This window comes from Cibotium barometz, chromosome 48 (assembly GCF_041138505.1).
Source record: "Cibotium barometz isolate CiBa-2024 chromosome 48, ASM4113850v1, whole genome shotgun sequence".
Lineage (NCBI taxonomy): Eukaryota > Viridiplantae > Streptophyta > Polypodiopsida > Cyatheales > Cibotiaceae > Cibotium > Cibotium barometz.
The window spans coordinates 18,316,150-18,336,549 of record NC_141093.1 but is presented as its reverse complement, the minus strand read 5'-3'; positions in this window follow the sequence as shown (position 1 = coordinate 18,336,549).

The following is a 20,400-nucleotide window of genomic DNA, read 5'->3' as shown; positions in this document are numbered from 1 at the left end:
AAGTGATTGTTTATTGACGAATTGATAAAGCAAAATTTGTTACCGGACATATATCATAAATCTCCAATAAGATCATTTATCTTGTTTAAGAAATTATTTTTTGAGCCTCTTAAGTCTTAGGATCTTGTGGACGATATCAAAATAAAAATTTAATAATATCTCATTTTTGGCAGAATCAAGAGGTGAGAAAACCGTAGCTGTCAGTCAGACCCTCTCTTTGAAGAAGAAGAGCTTCACCCTGATGTTCGCAGGGCTCTTCACAGAACTCAGCCACCAGAACCCTTTAAAGGAGAAGGGGAGAACCTGGGCAGCGAGGCTATGGAGAAATGGGTGGAAGCTATGGAAGAGTATTTTGATGTGACAGGCTACAATGAGCGGAGCAAAATGGCTCTTACCAGGCTGAAAATTGTGGAAACAGACAGGGTGGCATGGAGGAACCATTGTGACACCAACCATCTGGATAGGAATACCCAGTCCTAGAACGATCTTAAAGCCTATTTAAGGAAGAGGTTTTGTCCCCCCGGGGTGCTTAGAAACCAAAATAAATGATTTTTTAGAGCTAACGAGGGGAGCAAAACCATCGAAGAATATCATCAGGCATTTGCTCTTCTACTCAAGTATTCACTACCTCTAGACGAAGAGCAACTTATTCCCAGGTTCATTCGAGGAGGAATGAACGAATCCTTAGATACCCTGGTTAAGAATGCCAAGACAGTGTCCATGGGAGAAGCTGTCAGAATGGCGAAGGACTTTGCCAAAGCTTTCATCGTAAAAGTATCGCCAAAGCCAGCTCCCTCATCCTTCAAGAGATTCCTGACAAAGGGAAGTTCTTCCAATCTTCTGCCTCCAAAGAGACACCAAGGTCCCAACCAGAATCTGGAGATGGGAAGCTTCAGGAATGAAGAAAGACCTTTCCCTCGAAATACTTTCTCAGGAACGTCGGCTCTCTCAAGAATACAAAGGGAAGAGCTTCAAAGAGAGAACAGATACTTCCGATTTCAGGGGTTTGGGCACACCAGCTCAAGGATTGCCCATCTCCTTTTGTGGGCCAAGGAAGCCAGGGTCCCAGAATTCAGAGACAGACTCCCTCGTATCAGTCCAATCAGGGTCCCCCAGACCAAAATCAAATCAGGGCAACCCTAGAAGAGTGCCAGCTCAATCTCTGCAGCTTCCATGCAAAGCAGTCTTCGAACTCCCTCCCAGAATTGGGGTAGCCAAAGACAGAGAGTTCCACCTCAGACTGCAGCAGCTAGAGCAGTCACTATAGCTAATGAAGTGAAAAAAGAAAAAGGATAGATCTATGAAAAGCAATAGAGCATCAAGGGAATAACCATCAATTTTTAGTCCTCTAAACTCCAACAGAGTACTAGAGTAAGAAATTCAAGCTTTTGATTAATTTAGGCACTACTCATTCTTTTATTTCTGTAGGATGTGTGCGTAAATTAGTCCTAAATCAACAACCAGGGAAACCTATGCAAGTGGAATTGGCCAGTAGAAAGATTCTTTTCACACACCTTGAGATAGACCTTATTAAGTTTAGCCTAGATGGGAATGTAACAGTGCCAGTTAAGAGTCCTACCCTTGGGAGTCTATGATGGAATCATTGGAATGGATTGGCTCCATAAGAATCAAGCTGATATTCATTATCACAAAGGAACCATCTCTTTCCTTAACCTTCACGGGAATGAAGTTCAAGGAATTGGAATTTCCGGATCCTAGTGCTACAATTAGCCAAGGCTTCCAAATTATTAAAAGGGCTCAGAAAGAGGCAAGCTGTTTATCTTGTTAAGATGAATCTAGTAGACATAAAATGCAAGTCTAAAGAACTAGAGTGGTTAAGTGAGTATGCAGATGTGTTTCCTGAAGAGCTAACTGAGATGCCTCCATCTCACGAAGTAGATCATGAGATCGGGTTAACCCCTGGAGCTCCAGCCCTAGTGGCTTAGCGTGCATACAAAATGCCAGTCCCTAAAGCCATAGAACTTAAGGAGCAATTAAGACAACTGTTAGAGCAGCGATTTGTCAGACCCAGTGTCTCACCTTGGGGTGCGCCCGTTCTCTTTCAAAAGAAGAGAGATGGAACCTTAAGACTCTGTATTGACTACAAAGGATTGAATCAATTAACAATTAAAAGTAAGTATCCTATCTGTAGGATTGATGAACTTTTGGATCGGTTAAGTGGGACCCAAATGTTCATAAAGATAGATCTCAAATCCAGGTACTACCAGATCAGAATCAAAGAACAGGACATCCCGAAGACAGCATTCAATACTTGCTATGGGCAATATGAGTTCATAGTCATGCCGTTTGGATTGACTAATGCCCCGGGGACATTTAATTTTCTTATGCAGGATATTCTCAGAGAATACTTGGATGATTTTGTTCTTATCTTCTTTGATGATATCTTGGTATACTCAAAGAATGCTATAGATCATGAAGATCATGTGCGCAACGTCCTATAAAATCCTAAGAAAACACCAACTCTTTTGCAAAAAAGAGCAAGTGTTCTTTCTGTGTTGACCAGGTGGAATACTTGGGATTCATAGTGTCAAAGGATGGGATTTATCCTCACCTCGCAAAGATCCAAGTAGTCATAGAATGGCCAGAATGCAAGATAGTAAAGGAAGTGAGAGAATTCCTAGGATTAACCGGGTGGTATAGGATCTTTATACCTAGGTATGCTTAGATAGCATCCCTTTTAACTAACCTTCTCAAGAAGATTACACTTTTTCAATGGACTGTAATGTGTCAGAGTTCCTTTGACAAGCTAAAGATAGCCTTAGTAACGAGCCCTATCCTTAAATTGCCAAATTTTACCAAACCCTTTGAGGTAGTTACTAATGCTAGTGGGTTTGCCTTAGGTGATGCTATTATGTAGGAAGGTCATGAAGTGGCCTATGAATCCAAAAAACTCAGAACACATGAGAGGAATTATGTCGTCCATGACTTAGAGTTACTCTCAGTAGTGTATGCTCTGAAGATGTGGAGACATTATCTTTTGGGACAAAGGTTCACCTTGATGACAGATCATCAAAGTCTGAAGTGGATCTTCACCCAAAGGGATCTCAACATGTGTCAAAGGAGATGGATGAAGACCTTGCTGGAATTTGATTTTGAAATTAAGTATCGGTCGGGGGGAAAGAAAATGTGGTGGTAGATGTGCTCAGCAGAAAAGCCTCCTTGCTTGCAAAATAATAGTGGTGTCAAATCCATTGATCCGTGAAGCAAAGGAGAAAATCATGCAGGACAAATTCTTTGCCCCTATTGCTACCCTTCTAATGCAGGAAAGCAAGACTCCTCAAGAAATGAGTCAAGTTCTTGGGTACAAATTGGATGAAGATGCATGCATTATAATAATCGGCTATGTATCCCCAATGATGAGGGAATAAAGGAAAGAATTCTGAGAGAAGCCCATGACAGTCTGATAATTGGACATCTAGGGTCTATAAAAACCTATATGTCTATGAAAAGAAAAGCTTCTTCTGGCCAGGACTCAAAAAGGATGTACTTGATCATGTGCGTAAATGCTTAATGTGTCAGAGAGTCAAGACAGAGAGAGTCAAGATGCCAAGGAAACTACAGCCTCCTCTAAACATTCCTCAGCTGAAGTGGGAATGTATCAGTATGGGCTTTGTCTCACTGGATTACCTTCAGTGCAATCAAGTTACAACTCCATTTTTGTGGTAGTTGACAGGCTAACCAAAGTTTCCCATTTGATTCCAGTAAAAGAAACATACACTGTAGTGGATGTTGCCAGAGTTTTCCTTAAAGAGATCTTCAGATCGCATGGCTTACCCAAGAGGATAGTAAGTGACAGAGATCCCAAATTCACATCGAAATTCTAGATTGCATTCTTCGAAGCAATAGGAACTTTCTTGGATCTCAGCACAGCTTATCACCTCAAAATAGATGGCCAGACTGAGAGAGTGAACTAGGTAATAGAAGATATCCTTTGGTCATGTTGCGACAGGGAACCTAAGAAGTGGTTAAGCCATTTGCATTTGGTCGAATTTGCTTACAATGCTTCTTATCATTGAAGCATTGGGATGAGTCCTTTCAAAGCTTGGTATGGGCAAGATTGCCTTACACCATTGACTTGGTCTGCCTGACCCATTGATGAGAGTCGAGATGTCCACACAAATGTTTGATGACATGGACCAGCAAATGCAATCAATCCGTAAAGATATAAAGGCAGCCCAAGATAGGCAAAATCAGTATACAGATAAAAAGAGATCAGAGAGAGAGTTTGAAGAATCAGATATGGTCTTCATTCAAGTACGACCAAAGAGAAGTTCCTTATCTTTAGGGAATTACAAGAAGCTCTCTCCCTGATACTGTGGGCCATATGCTATTATAAATAAAGTGGGTGATCTAGCCTATAAACTTCTTCTGCCTCCCCATCTTAAGGTACATAATGTATTCCATGTCAGTTTGCTTGAGAAATATGTACCCAGCAGCCCGAGTCACGTGCTTGATGATGAACAATTGATTTCTCCGACTCAAGGCCAGATGGTACTCCAACCAAAAGAAATCCTTGACGTTCAGGAGAAGTTTCTTAGGAGAAGAGTCCTTAGAGAATTTTTAGTAAAGTGGAAGTTCTTCCCTCTAGAAGACACCACCCACGAGGATTAAGAAGAAGAGTTGGCGAAAGATTACCCCCACTTTGCGAGATGAGGACATCTTGTGTTTTTCAAGTGGGAGAGGATGTAAGATTCCTCCTCAACCTGAATAATGAACAAGCCTTTACTTCAATCCCTTGTAATCATTCCCTATTTCTGAATACAAGAAAATATTATTTTTCCTTGTTTTTGTCTAGAGAGAAGAAAAATTCTATAGAGTGGTAATTCAGTATTAAGATATTTTTGGATATATAAATTCTACAAATATCAAAAATATATTTCCATGAAATAGAAAATCAAAATAATTTTTCCAAGGTGCATTAGAAATCAATTAAAAATGATTTAAAAGACCTTAGCCTAAGGGTGAAGATTTTTTGAATTTTTTGGATTATGGTCCAATTAAGGTTCCTATGGACTAATAAGATTAATCCAAGTGTTGCGATGAGATAGATCCAATGAATAAAAGAAAATACCCAAAAATGAGTAAATGCACACATAAGATGAAGAGTTGACTGAGTACAAGGTTTATTAGTTAAAAAATATGAGATATTAGTAAAAAAATGAGATATTTTGGAGTAATCATACAATTTTGACACCTTGGTAAGGAAAGGGGGAGACTTCAAGGAGGCACCTATTTCACACATGTGAATGATATTAAAAATATTAAGATATTTTTATCTCTCCTCTCTCCTGGATCAAACGATTAAAATGGGAGCTAAACTATTCCAAATCTTGTCCAAATTCAGCCAAACTGAAGCTCAAAAATTCTAGAACTTAGGTGTGCTTAGTTAGTGGCCTCCCTTGCCTATAAATAGACCCTCATTCTTTTGTATTCTCATCTGTGAACTAGACTATGCTAGTATTACCTTAAAATAAGTATATTTTCTATTTTTTCCTAAAAATCCTCTACAATTTGGAGAGATTGGAGCTTCTCTCTCTCTTCTTCAACCTTCATTGGAGCTTTCCTCTCTGCACACTAACCAATTGATTGGTTGGGGGCTTCTTCTAAGAATAGAGAAGCAAGCAAAACAAGAGGAGGTAAGATGTGACTTCATGGTTTTTTCTTTAATCTTCTAAATATTTTCTCTTCTAAACCCCTCTCAAGCTTGAGAAGTATTCAAATGAATGGTTTTTCAATGCATATGAAGCTTTCCAAAGAATTCTAATGATTAATAACAAAAAGTTTACATAAACTACGAGAGGGACAGACAGTAAACCTACTTGTCCATCTCTCGATCTGAAATCAAGCACTGAAATCAAGCAAAAACTTTGTAACCAATTCTAGTTCCTAAATACAAAGAATAGACTACCGTTGAATTAAACTAGTTTTCCTTTGATCGAAATCACTAAGAATCTAGTTGGACAATCAATTAAATGATGGGTAGATTACCCAGATGAGAGATCAAGGATTCTCATTATGAAATTGGGAACTATGGAAAAAGGGGTTTGTGGAACCAATTTCAAACTGGGAATTTTACTTGCATAGAGCCTTTGTTTTCATTTAAAGGATTGTTTTACGCCAGAATGCTAGAGGAAGCATTTGGCATGTGTTTTACTAAGAGGAGGTTTGTTGCAACAACTGGCGGGAGTCATCGAGGGACATCGCTCGTGGCAAAGCCAGCCGAGGTCTTGACCAACCTTAGTACAGTTAAAATGGTGCACTTCCGGTACGATGGGCGAGGACCGACGAAGCGGTCCCTAAGTGAAGTGCTAGGACACTTAAGGAGTATCCTAGAGGGTTCTGGCCAGGTGATGCATAGGCTCGCGATTACTAGGACAACCATGCGTGTGTCGAGGAAGATTCGGATGGACTAAAAAGAAAGATTTCTGTGAATTAAATTTTAATATTGGATCTCGTTGCTTGGCCAGCTGGTCTTCAACGGAGAGTCCAGATGACATATTTTGTAACACAATGGACTTAGAGTTTTGAAGGATGATGATCAGTAATATTATGATTTCTAATTTGAAGGATTGTTTTAAAGACAACCGAATTCGTTTATAAATGGCAATTTCATATTGGGTGTGTATGTGGAATGCCTACCTTAATTCTTGCATGAAACGCTAGCTAGGGAGCCTGGAAACTCTTTTCCTCGGTACCCGGGAAAAACATAACCAAATCGTTATAAAGTAATCCCACCAATACAGTGGTCGGGTGGTTGGCTGGATCAGAGGATTCCTGTGATACCATTAAGATAGGATTAGTTGCGTTAGTTAGATTAAGTCCTGAGAAGACCCCTGTTCTGTGGGAGTGAATGACTGTGCCTCATTAAAGGAGGAAAAAAGCGGTGATTCTATGGACCAAGTGCAAGTCTCTTCTTGATCTGACCATGTGACTTTAGGTTCAGTCGGATCATTTTAAATAGTTAAGACTTTGACCTATTAGATTAATTCTCCCGTTCGAAGATTTTTCCATGGCGGAATCACCCGTGCCTTCCGGGCAAGGGAAGTTTTTCTGGGCTCGGTTTTCATAGGAACTGCCGGGCTAGTCTCTTGTCCAGACATCCTTGGACGAGGCCCCAAGTGTGGATCCCTGCCCCGCACGAGAGGCTCACGCTGCTTCCGCCCGCCCCAGCGCCCTCAGAGGGGGCACCGCGGAGGGGGGGCAGGGGATCTAACACCTTGTGATTGATCATTTGATCCCCCTCTTCTCTCGATTGGGTGGATTCGCTCGGTGTCGATTGTATCTAGTTCAGATCCATCTTGGATTGTGACCCTTGTGTCACCAGTACCCATGTTTTTCACTCTTCTCCTACAGCGAGTTTTGGAAATAGTTGCATCTACTCGGTTCTTTCCCTTGTCTCCTAATTAAGCTTGAGCTCTAGTCAGGACATTGAGTGGAGTGATATTTTGAGGTTACACACTAATGGTTCAGATGGTGGTCTGGTTGTTGGCAGTTGGCAGTAGAAGTCGAACCACTTGCGGCGGGTATGGACAATCCTTGATCAAATGATCAATCCCACATTTAGTACAAGTCAGTACTGGCATGTCATTGGGCATAGCAGCCACTTGTTGGGGTTGGTGAGTATAAACCATATTCTCATTTGGGCACTGGGCACTTGATGCGGCCCTCCATAGACAAAACATTATAGCAGTCCTCTTCTCAGGTTCGAGTTCATGTCCTTGCCCTTCCACTATACCACTATACTGTGGTTTGAAACACAGGTACTGGCATGTTATTATGTAGGACATAGAATTTAGGCATGACCTCCACCATTTCCTCATAGTACTCTCCACTCAGTTCTACTTCACGCACCATATCAACATCTTCTGACGGCTCTTCAATCAATACTTGATTGATTTTAGCCTGTGGTGGTTGTGGTGGTGGAACTGTTGGTGGTAGAGGTGAAGCATCTTGTACTCGGAACATCCCCCTAGGTAAGTAGGAAGAGTTGGTTTTTCCTGTAGTAGCGGTGATCTGTACAGGTGGCGTAGGTAATGCCAATGGAGCTCTAAGTGCTGGTAGCTATGTGCAACATTTTGGAATCTTGGATAACTACACATTGAAGTTTACTGATTCCCTAAATTTACATAGTGGGCACAAATAGAGTAATGGCCTTGCTCTTAATTGCGGACATTCAGTTGTAGTGTGATTCAATCTGCACATAGAGCACCACATCAATTCCCTGTGGGAGTAAAGATGATTATAACCATGCCCAGATGTTTCTCTTTCGTCCTTTACTTTCAATTTCTCTAATATAGCACTACTGCGCTTGCCCACCGTCATGTTTTCGACTTGCTTGCTTCGAGTTCCAATTTCTTGGTGACTTGAGACATGCGAAGTTGTAGTTGCTAAATATGTTTTGACATCTTCCGGTTGCGCGGCAAGTCTAGAATATTATCTTCATATTCAATTGCCAATTTGTAACATGCATGAAGAGTAGCGGGTTGAGCTAGTACCAGATAATCATACATCTTGTGGTCTCTAACCGCCCTCTGGAAGCAAGGCAATAACTGATCATCAATTAACCTCTCCCGTAGTTTGCACCTTGAATTTAAGTGCTTAAGTCGAGACACACAGTCTCCCATTGACTCAACTTCCTTTTGTTTGATATTATATAACTGTGCCATAGGGCTCCATCTATCACCACTTTGGGCAAACATGGGCACAAAAATATTATTGAGTCTTGTGAAGTTAACCTCATTCTCGGGCTTGAGGGTTCGGAACCACTAATGCGCTTTCCCTTTCAAGGTCAGTGAGAAGGCATGAATCATTATCACATCACTGATAGGCCCATAGGTTTCACATGTGGATTCAAAAATCTCTACATGATGTTAAATAGGATCTCCGTCCCAAGAGAATGTTTGGACGAGTTTGGGAATGATATGTGGCTTCATCTGGGAGGGTCGGGATTCTAGAGCACTGCCTAGTTATCTGACCATTCCTCAGCCCATCTCTGCCACCATATTTAGTAGATCTATCCTTGTGCCTGCATTAAGGTCAATGGTTGGATCCATCCTTGGCCTTTGAGGAATTTCTCCCCCCCTTCCTAACCTCTTCCCCTTCTTGTATTGGCTCTTCTAGGTATCTCCGGTCCATGGGATGGTCCTGCCACCGCTGTACCTTGGAGTGGCTCACATTAGTCGCCTCCGTACGCCTTTGCAGAATTAGAACTTCCATGTATTGTAGGAACGTAGGATGATTGATCATCTACTCAATACCTTTTTTGGTGTGTACAGGGACCTCCACTTTGCCTACCACTCTAGCTATGTTATCCTCTTCTTCTATGGTTGTAAACCCTTCCTCAGCTCTGGGCTCCTCACTTATGGGTTCCAAGTTTGGAATTTCTCGCTTCTTCCCATAACCAATTCTGGTTCCTTACCCCGTGATTGGAGAAGGTTTAAACTTCCCGTTTCCTTTTGCTCAGCTCTCGCCCTTCGAGTATCGAGCTCTTGTTTCCTTAAGCTCAACTCTCATCACGTTGTCGTTCCACCTAGCTTTTTTGAGATCTAACACTACTTCCTCTGAGGTGGGGAAGAATATTTGACCCATCCTGGCCGCACTTTCCATGTCCCGTCTTGTTCGGGGGGTGTTGGTGTTTGACATCCTAGAATTTGATGTTTGGATGGGCACTTCTTAATCGTCGACTGAGTCCAGTGCTGGTTGACGGACCCATGCCCGCAGATTGTGCTTCGTCGTCATCATAATTGGTTTGGAGACCAAAAAAACCCCGGGCGATATCAATGATACCACAAGACGTGGTTGGGGGGAGGTTGCTTTCTCCGCTTCCCCAAACCCAGAGTACCTCAGCCCTTATTCCATGGATTCTTCACTACTAGTTTCAATAGTGGTCAGGTTCCTTAAGACACTCAAGTGTGTGCTTGTTGAATGACCTGAATCCACACTTTTTTGATAGGAAGATCCTGGGTGATTTGATCCACTATCGTCAGGTGTAAGATTGTCTGTGATGAGTTTTCCACATCTTAAGTGCATGTATGTATGATTTGATAAGATACTTTGTTGACCAAATTTGATTTTGATCTGATTCTATTGCTCTATTTTTTAAGCCGTGAGACTCCAGAGAATAGTGCACGTGAAGTGTCAGAAAATGGTTAACAGCATGAACGTTTTTTTGAACGTTCATGTGTTCAAAAAATTTTGCTTTTAGGGTCACTACCGCTCTTCTTTGTTGTAGGCGTCCCTCCCTTACCGACCTTTGTGGCCTTGTCTTGTTGACTATTCATTGGATTAGACTAAACTGTGAGTTTGTAGGAAAAGTTCACGTTGTGAACAAAAAAGGGTTCACGCTATGAAGGTTTTCTAATTGGTTCACACCGTGAACAAATTGGTTCAGGCCGTCAAGAGTTCTGAAAACGTTCACAGCGTGAACATTTTTTTGAACTTTCATGTGTTCAAAATTATTGTCAGACTTCGTGGCGTCAGAGGTGTCAGGATAAGGTTACCTATTTTTGGCAAGGCAATCCCATGATTTGTGGCGTTAATTGTGGCACTGATGTTGGGAGCGATTCGCGGCATGAAGTTGCAGAAAAATTTCACGGCTTGAGCTTTTTTTTTTTGCAGTTTCACGTGAAAACTTCCCGCATCGAATGTTATGTTTTTGGGTGCAAAATACTTATCCAACAGATCCCAAATTGATTGTTCCATGCCTAAGGAGTGGAATACAAGTTCACGGCACAATCAATGGCTCCTTATGTTATTTATTTTTGTGAATTTTAAAAAAAGAAGAAAACAAAAAACCAACATGTTCATTCACGTTGATGCTTCCAATGATGCAAATATCATGATTAACAAGAAAAAACAATGAAGCTCTATTCTAAGACCACTCCACCACACATATACACAACATCACAACCAATTTCACACGATTTTTTTACTTTTAAACAAATCTTATCCATTCATTTTCTACACAATGTACTACAAGAATGCAAGGAAAATCATGAATCTTATGTAACGGGAACTAAAACTCCAAGAGGATGGAAGAAACAAAGGTGTTTCCCCGATAGCGGCGCCAAAAATGTTATGGGCTACCACACCTCCAAGAGGGAACTCAATGCATTCACCTAAAGGACGAGAAGAAATAGATCACAACTGTCATAGGGCACTTACCAATGCTTTGAACTTGAGTCCCTTAAGGCCTCCAAGCTCACTTGTTAAGCTCCAACCTCCAAGCTCCACCTCCACGCTGCTACCGTAGAGTCGCTCGCACAGGCAATCACTCTCTTTCACTCTCCCACACAAGCATGAATCATACAAGCATAGAAGAGGAACAATGCTAGAATTCTCTCTCTCTCTCTCTCTCAATCTCTCTCAAGACACAAAAAGGAAGAGTTCTCTATAGCACAAAGGGGTTTATGTCTTTTCATTATTATGAGAAAATGCCTTATATACATTTGGCCCTTATTCACGCTTGGGTGCCCAAAACTTACTTAACTAGGCCTTGGGTGACCAATATCTCATAATTAATAACTTTTATAGTGTTGTTTCATGACATTATTAATGTCCTCAATTGGAGGATCATGTTTGTTAATCCAAAATGGGATTAACACTCACGTGCACTCGGACTAACATTATAGATACTTTAGATCACATTAAATTCCCTTGTTACCTTTTAGTCCATAAGCGCAGAGCTAAATTCCACGCCCACTTGCAAGGGAAATCAACATATAGCAGGCTACTTGCATCCTTATATAATTGATTAGCTTTGAGCCATTCAGCCAAAGATGTTCTTTGGTTTTTGTAACAACTAATCACATCACGCAAATCATCCTGATCATTGAATATCACATTGTTGTGCATTGGGATATCGACATGCAATCTTTGTATATCAAGCTTTTCATTATACAAATCATATTAGTCTATTCGCCAGCATGCCTCTAACGTAGAAATGTACCGTGCATCCAAAAATTGGCTAACCTCATCAATAACCCCGTGTGAGTCTTGCAACTCTATAGTAGCTATATCATGTCCTTTGTATACATGCTTATACAAATACTTTACGGCTGTAATGGTAGAGCATACTTCGATGTTAATATGGGCTTTGTACCTCATAGACAAAAAAGGGGTATATGGAATAACCCATCGATTGGAATTACAATGACTAATTATGGTGTACAACTCAGGAAACATCACCTTATCACGAAGTTCAGCACATACCAACATATCATAGTGTGTAATCTCAACCAGTTTACTTCCACTTTCTAATATCAATAATATATGTGCATGCGTAAAGCCTCTTTTTTGAAATTCAATAACAGAAACAAACCCCAACACCTTTCCAAATATTTCTTTTTCCACCAATAAGTGCATCATGTCCTTATGTTTCCCATAAAATACCTGAGCTGTCAAGTCAGGTCGATCATCTTGGGCAACCTGACCAGGAAATAGGGCATTGGTTATTTCATTCAACTTAGGATTGCAAGTGAAGGTAAGAAACAAGTAAGGTTTACTCCATCTTCCTAGAAATTACCATTGAATCTTGGTACAATTGATGCATATATCTAGGCCCCCCAGTAATGCCCTCAAATACTCTATTGACCCCATCGCTTGAATTAACTATATTGGCGGCAAGACTTTCGTATACTTCAGCATGCAGTGCTTTCTAATTATTGCATGTTCATACTAATCTACATTCTTCTATGCTACTATATGCATCAACAATGTACTATTGCAAATAGCTGACCACCGCGTAGAACGCAAACAGTTGTATCTTCCCTTATTTGTAGTCTATATACATAATATTGATGTTGAGTTACGGTCTTTGTCTCCTCGTTTGAACCTTGTATATTCCTACCATTGAGTGGAATTGTAACATGCCAACCATTCTCTCATCAAGAAAATAGAAGAACATATATTAGAGGCATATATACGAACGGTGTACGCTAGATATTTTCTTTATAGAACCTTGCGTGACACTATTTGAATATCTCTATGCCCCACATGTAAATCATCCCCTTGACTAGGCATGATATCTGCTACCTCACTTCCTGTAGGAACCAAGTATTGCCTTGAAGTTGATCGCGCTTTAGTGATGATGACCATTCTCAAATCTGCATGTGGACTTGGCTGCAACATTTCTCTCATTGTACGAAGTGCACAGGCATACGGATTATATCCATACATCATTGTTTGCAACCTCTAAAGTACATTATGATTTAAAGAAGGCATACCATGAAGTCTATTCTCTAATTCATGCGCTGTATCATACACATATAGTTGGGAAAATTGAGAAGCCGCATCTCGTGTTCCATCAAGTATTACAAAACTAACACGATGTTAGGTGTAGTACCATGGATTCCAAAATTAAATACTCCTCCCCCCCAGTGAACTGGTTATCCAAGTGAGCACCCAATGAAAAAAATACCAAGGCATTATTTTAAGAGAAAATATTCTTTCTGTATTCCTTACTTGCATTATCATTACCAAGCAGCAACTCAGCCAATGCAGGAGGTGGATTTTCCAAAGGTAGCAAAGAGACATTCCCAGTTTGACAGTAGTGGTTGCCTACATATTGTCTTAGCTTTCTTAATGCCTCACAGTTCCAAATTAGTGCATTACAAAAATGGCACTTATAAGTAAGGGCTCTTAATGAGTGAAGAGTGTAATCGTCGGAATACACCACCATAGTTTGTGGGTGCTTAACATTCCGAGGAAATGAAAATGCACGCCTTATAGAGTGACATTCGGATTTAATATCTTTCACATCACCAATAACACAACAAATAGAATGGAAATTATCATCCACAGCAGGTGGCTCATTTAAATCAAATTATCATCCACAGCAGGTGGCTCATTTAAATCAAATGAAAAAGAGCCTCCTTAAATATCTCTCTGTGGCTGTGTATTTCAATGCTCATTGCTAATTTAATGGATTACTCTATGTTCCTCTTGATTTTCAACCCTCAAATTTTCCAACTTCATTTTCATTAACATAATCCATTAAATTAGCAACATTTTGTTTTTGAATGCAAGCCCTTGTCCTTCAATGGTTACCGCGCTCGACACACATCCAAAACTTGAAGCCAATGAACTTGGTTAAAACTCAAGTATATACAGCTCCTAAACATCTTCACATATCCTTCAAAACACAAAATAGCGAATACTAACTTTTTTTTTTAACATTCTTAACTGCAAACACCAACATAATATTCTATTTCAATAGCCATTATCACACATGTGACCCTGCTCCAAATAGAATCAACTCAATAACAATGTAATTCTTCGAGAAGTTTTTAGTAAATACGTGAGTATAACATATACAAACCATTTCCTACATAAATAAGTGAGCATAACATATACAATCCATCTCTTAGAGAGATAAAGGGTAATAACATATTTAATCACAGAAATAGATAGATAGTGAGAAAGAGAGAAACAGAGAGAGGAAATAGTTGAGACACAATAAAAACGTACAAGAGAACAAAATAAAAGAGAGAAGTATTGAATTTGAGAAAATGAAAAATTCATACATATAGCCAAAAGGGAGAGCCAAATCTGAAAGCTGCAATACAATTTGTGCCTTGAGTAAAAACATCATTACTCTCAGAAAAACCCTAGGCAACTACCCGAGCTTCTAACATATGCCTCATCTTTTTCTCATATTAGTATTGAGTCGATTAACAGATATCTTAAGACTCAACACCTCCAAGCCTAATCGTAATATACTTGCTCTTTTAGAGAATCCACTTGTTCTTTACATTGCCCATTACATCCCCCTAAACGTTCCCCAATTTCAACATGCATATTCTCCACCATGAAAGAAATCATGTCTAGTTGGTTAGCGTCCATCTAACCATTACTATCAAGTAGGCAGTGGAGATGATGAGACAACTTGTCTCTTAGCATATCTCCCCTTTGGCTACCACTTTCACGGATCCCAAATAGCTTCTACACAAGCAACCCGATTTTTCTCAGTCCGCTCGCATATGTCTACAATATTTTGTCTAGATGGAGACCTTGACCTAGAAACGTGTTTTGCAGCTCGAACATTTATCAACTCCGGTGGAGTAGACAAAGCTACTTCTAAGAATCCTTCGTAGCTATAGTACATCTCTTGAGTGGTTATTTTGAGTCTCCATTTGCTGAAATTCAAAATTAATTTCTTGAGGCTCTACAAATATCTCTTCATATCTTTTCCAACATATAACCAACCCTAGAAACCTACCTATACACATGTAGATTGCTCCTAGAAAACTATCATAGAGATACATACAACTGTCTCTCTATATTTTATGTATTGGCAAAATAATAAACATTTTAATTTTTTTTTAAAGAATGTTTCTCAAGTTAAAAGAACTTTTGTCTAAGCTACTATAGTTTGTAAACTCTCTAAGACCCGTTATACTATCTCTAGAACTTTCTCTACAATCTCACAGGCAATAGTCTAATAGATGGAATGTTTCTAGCTTATGTAGCCAAGCACACAAATATTTTAAAAGTGTTTAAATGTAGTAACACACTCAATGAGATTGAAAGATAAATCGAGAATGTTTTTGAAAGATCCCTGCACCCTCCGTGCAAAACGAATTCAGGGGTGCTAGCAGTGGAAGTAGCACTTCTTGCGCAGGAGGACAGAGCCTCTTACTCGGGGCCTTGCCCCCGCGGATATCCAGACAAGGAGACTAATCCCTTGGTTCTTCCAAAACGGAACCCGAAAAAACTTCCCTCGCCCAGCAGACATAGGCAATTTCTTCAGGATAATTTTATTCTAACGTAGTCAAGGTCGTCATTAACCAAACTGATCCGACTGAACCCGTAAGTCTCATGGTTAGATCAAGGAAAAGACTTGCACTTGGATCATAGAGTCCAATGCTTTTTTCCTCATCAAGAGGCACAAACAATCATTCTTTTCCATAGAACAAGCGTTATCTGGGATTTACTTCAACTATTGTAACTTAACAAAATTGAGTCTCATTTTCGGGATCCATCAGTCTAGCCTAACCCCATCCAATCCCATGGGTTAGCCAACCGCTCAACCATTGTAGTGATAGGATCCATTTAGAAATTTGGTTATGTTCTGCCCCAGGTACCAGAGGGAAAAGAGTTCCTAGGCCCCCTAGCCGGTGCTTCAAGCCAACTTAAAGATAGTCACACCACTTACACACCCAATAAGAAATTGCATGTTTCACAGATTCAGCTATCTTTAAAACAATATTTTAATGAAACCATAGTATCAGTGATCATAATCCTCCAAAATATCCAGCTTGAATTCTAATTTCCAATCATTCCTTCATTGATGTACTTATGGCATCATTGGCAACCAGAACGCTCACCACCTGTTCACTTAGGGGCCTTTTCAATAGTTCCTAGCTCATAGTACCTGGCAACATAATCACATAAGAAAATCCAGATGGACTCTCCATTGAAGATCAGCAAGATCAACCAATAGATCCATATTGTAAGATTCCTCCTCAGCCTGAATATCAAATAAGACTCTACTTCAATCCCTTGTAATCATTCTTTGTTTCTGAATACAAGAAAATGTCATTTTTTCTTGTTTTGCCTAGTGAGATTAAAAAAATCTAGAGTGGTAAATCAAAATTGGGATATTTTTTGATAAATAAATTCTTTAAATATCAAAAAAATATTTCCCTAAAATAGAAAATCAAAATAGATTTTCCAAGGTGCAATTGGAATTAGTTTTGAAATTGATTCAAAAAACCTTAGCCTATGGGTCGAGATTTTTGAAATTTTTTTGATTATGGTCCAATTAAGGTTCCTATGCAGCAACTCAGCCCAGGAGGAGGTGGATTTTCCAAAGGTAGCAAAGAGAAATTCCCACTTCGACAGCAATGGTTGCCTACATATTGTCTTAGCTTTTTTGATGCCTCACATTTCCAAATTAGTGCATTACAAAAAAGGCACTTATAAGTAAGGGCTCCTAATGAGTGAAGAGTGCAATCATCAGAATACACCACCATAGTTTTTGCTAGGTGCTTAACATCTTGAGGAAATGAAAACGCACGCCTTATAGAGTGACATTCGGATTTAATATCTTTCACATCACCAACAACACAACAAATAGAATGGAAATTATCATCCACCATAGGTGGCTCATTTAAATCAAATGAAAAAAGATCCTCATACAATCTCTCTCTTGGTTGTGTATTTTGATGTTCATTGATAGGTTCTTGAAGTACCATAGCATTGGCAATTGCTCTGTTTCTTGTGAGTAAGTGGATTCTACCATGGATTCTACCATGTTCCTCTTCATTTTCAACCCTTCCAAATGTTTCAACTTCATTTTCATTAACATAATCCATTAAATTAGCAACATTTTATTTTTAAATGCAAGCCCTTGTCCTTGAATGATTATGGCAGGACACACGTGTTGCATCCAAAACTCGAAGCCGATGAACTTGGTTCAAACTCAAGTATATGTAGCTCCTAAACATCTTCAAATATCCTTCAAAACACTAAATAGTGAATACTAACTTCCTTTCTTTTCATTCTTAACTTCAAAACTTCAAGTATATGCAGCTCCTAAACATCTTCAAATATCCTTCAAAAACACTAAATAGTGAATACTAACTTCCTTTCTTATCATTCTTAACTTCAAACACCAACATAATATTCTACTTCAATAGCCATTATCACACATGTGACCTTGCTCCAAATAGACTCGGCTCAATAATAATGTAATTCTTAGAGAAGTTTTTAATCAATACGTGAGTATAACATATACATAAATAAGTGAGCATAACATATACAATCCATCTCTTACAGGGATAAAGGGTAATAACATATACAATCACAGAAACAGATAGATAGTGATAGAGAGAGAAACAGAGAGAGGAAATAGAAGTTGAGACACAATAAAAAAGTGCGAGAGAACGAAATAAAAGAGAGAAGTAATGAATTTGAGAAAATGAAAAATTCATACATATAGCCAAAAGGGAGAGCCAAGTCTGAAAGTTGCAATACAATTTGTGCCTTAAGTAAAAACATAATTACTCTCACAAAAATCCTAGGCAACTACCCGAGATTCTAACATATGGCTCATCTTTTTCTCATAATAGCATTGAGTCAATTAACAGATATCTTAAGACTCAATACCTCCAAGCCTAAAGAACGTACTTGCTCTTTTAGAGAACCCACTTATTCTTTACATTGCCAATTACATCCGCCTAGATGTTCCCCAATTTTAACATGCATATTCTCCATGAAAGAAATCATGTCTAGTTGGTTAGCCTCCATTCGACCATTACTGTCAAGGACACGCTGGAGATAATAAGATAACTCGTCTGTTAGTGTATCTCCCCTTTGGTTGCCACTTCCACGGATCTCATCCCAAAGAGCTTCTAAGTACTCCCTAGCAACTGATTTTTCTCAGTCCGCTCGCATATGTCCGTAATATTTTGTGGACGTTTAGAGTTTGGTTGTCCAGATGGAGACCTTGACCTAGCAACATGTTTTGCAGCTCAAACATTCATCAACTCCAGTGGAGTAGACCAAGCTATTTTTTCATTGGAAGAATCTTTCGCAGCTAGTACATCTCTTGAGTGGTTGTTATCATTTTGAATCCCCATTTACTAAAATTTAAAATTAATATCTTAGGGCTCTACAAATATCTCTTCATATCTTTGCCAACATATAACCAACCCTAGAAACCTACCTATACACATGTAGATTCCTCCTAGAAAACTATCATAGATATACATATAACTGTCTCTCTATATTTTATATATTGGTAAAATAATAAATTTTTTGAACGTTTCTCAATTTAAAAGAACTATTCTCTAAGCTACTACAGTTTGTAAACTCTCTAAGACCCATTACTCTCTCTCTACAATCTCAAAGGTAATAGTCTAATAGGTGGAATGTTTCTAGCTTATGTAGCCAAGCACACCAATATTATAAACTGTTTAAACGTAGTAACACACTCAATGAGATTGAAAGAGAAAGAGAATGTTTTAATGTGCTCTCTCTCTCTCTCTCTCTCTCTCTAGACAACCATACAATAAACACACAAATAGATAAAGACAAAAAGGCCAACAAAGAAACCAACCTCATGTTGAACAGAGAATTAGATTCGAAATCACTAGCTCTGATGCTATCGTCTTTGTGCTTCCTTCTACACAATCACACGAAGAAACCCAAAAAAATAATAAACTTATGATCTCTCTATTTTTATAATCCAAATACACAATCCAAATACACAATAAAACCTAAGAGTAACATTTGTGTATTACATGATTGTATGAGAGAAAGAGAGAGAGAAAGACAAACAAATAGAGATAGATAGAGAGAGAGAGAGAGAGAGAGAGAGAGAAAAAGACATCCATTAATAATCTAAAAGCTTATTAGATTATCTTTATCAATTTCCTTAATGGAATGCACTTCAGAATTTAACTAAAAATGAAACGCTTTTCCTCGGAGTTCCTACATCTACTACCCACAGTGTAAAAGCCATCTAGTAATCCCAATGCCTCTTTGATTATTAAGAGGAGCTTTAGATTGTCATCTAGCCTATAAGGGTCCAAGACTATATAAATATACTGAGGATTAATATCATCCCACTCATCAAATCGAAGGACTTCCCATTTTGGGCTAGGCTGGCATCCAAAAAATCCCAATTGTGGCATCTCCTCAAAGAAGATAGTATCTGCCAATTTATTATTATCATAAGTCGACTTTAAGATATTTAATGACATGTCTCTACATAAAACGTAATCAAACTATACATTAATAACAATCATGATATTTCTTATATTTAGCAAAAGGAAGATTATACGAATGGAAAAAAAAATCCATTCAAATACAAACAGCAATCTAGAACCAAATCCATTCAACAAGAACACAACCAAGTTTATTTTTGGAGGAGCTTATGCTTTGGGATACATTTAATAACTTCATCAAATACTTGTCCTACTTGATCTCTTTTAACATGGACAATAGAGTCTAATGATCAATCAAGCAGCCCAGTCTTTCTTTAATAATCATAAGCGTAATATTTTCATCTAATTTGTCTAGATCTAAATGTATTTTAATTTGATAAACATCGTTCCATCCAACAGCTTCAGCATGCCATGGTCTAGAGACCAAGCTGGACTATGGAGAAAACGACGCTCAAATTCAGTTAACCAATATGACCCTCCCCTCAAAGGAAAGAGTACTCCTCATGTGCTAAAAAAAATGCAAGTAACCTCTTCCATCTTTGTCAATCATACATACATACATAAGTAGACACATGACTGCTATGTGCGTGAGTGTAGATTTTGATTGTAACTAATCTATGCATGCACATGGGTGTAAATAAACAAATTGCAACTACTATGTGTGTGCACATGTGTGTTTGAATTAATACATGTCAAACCCTTTTCTTGG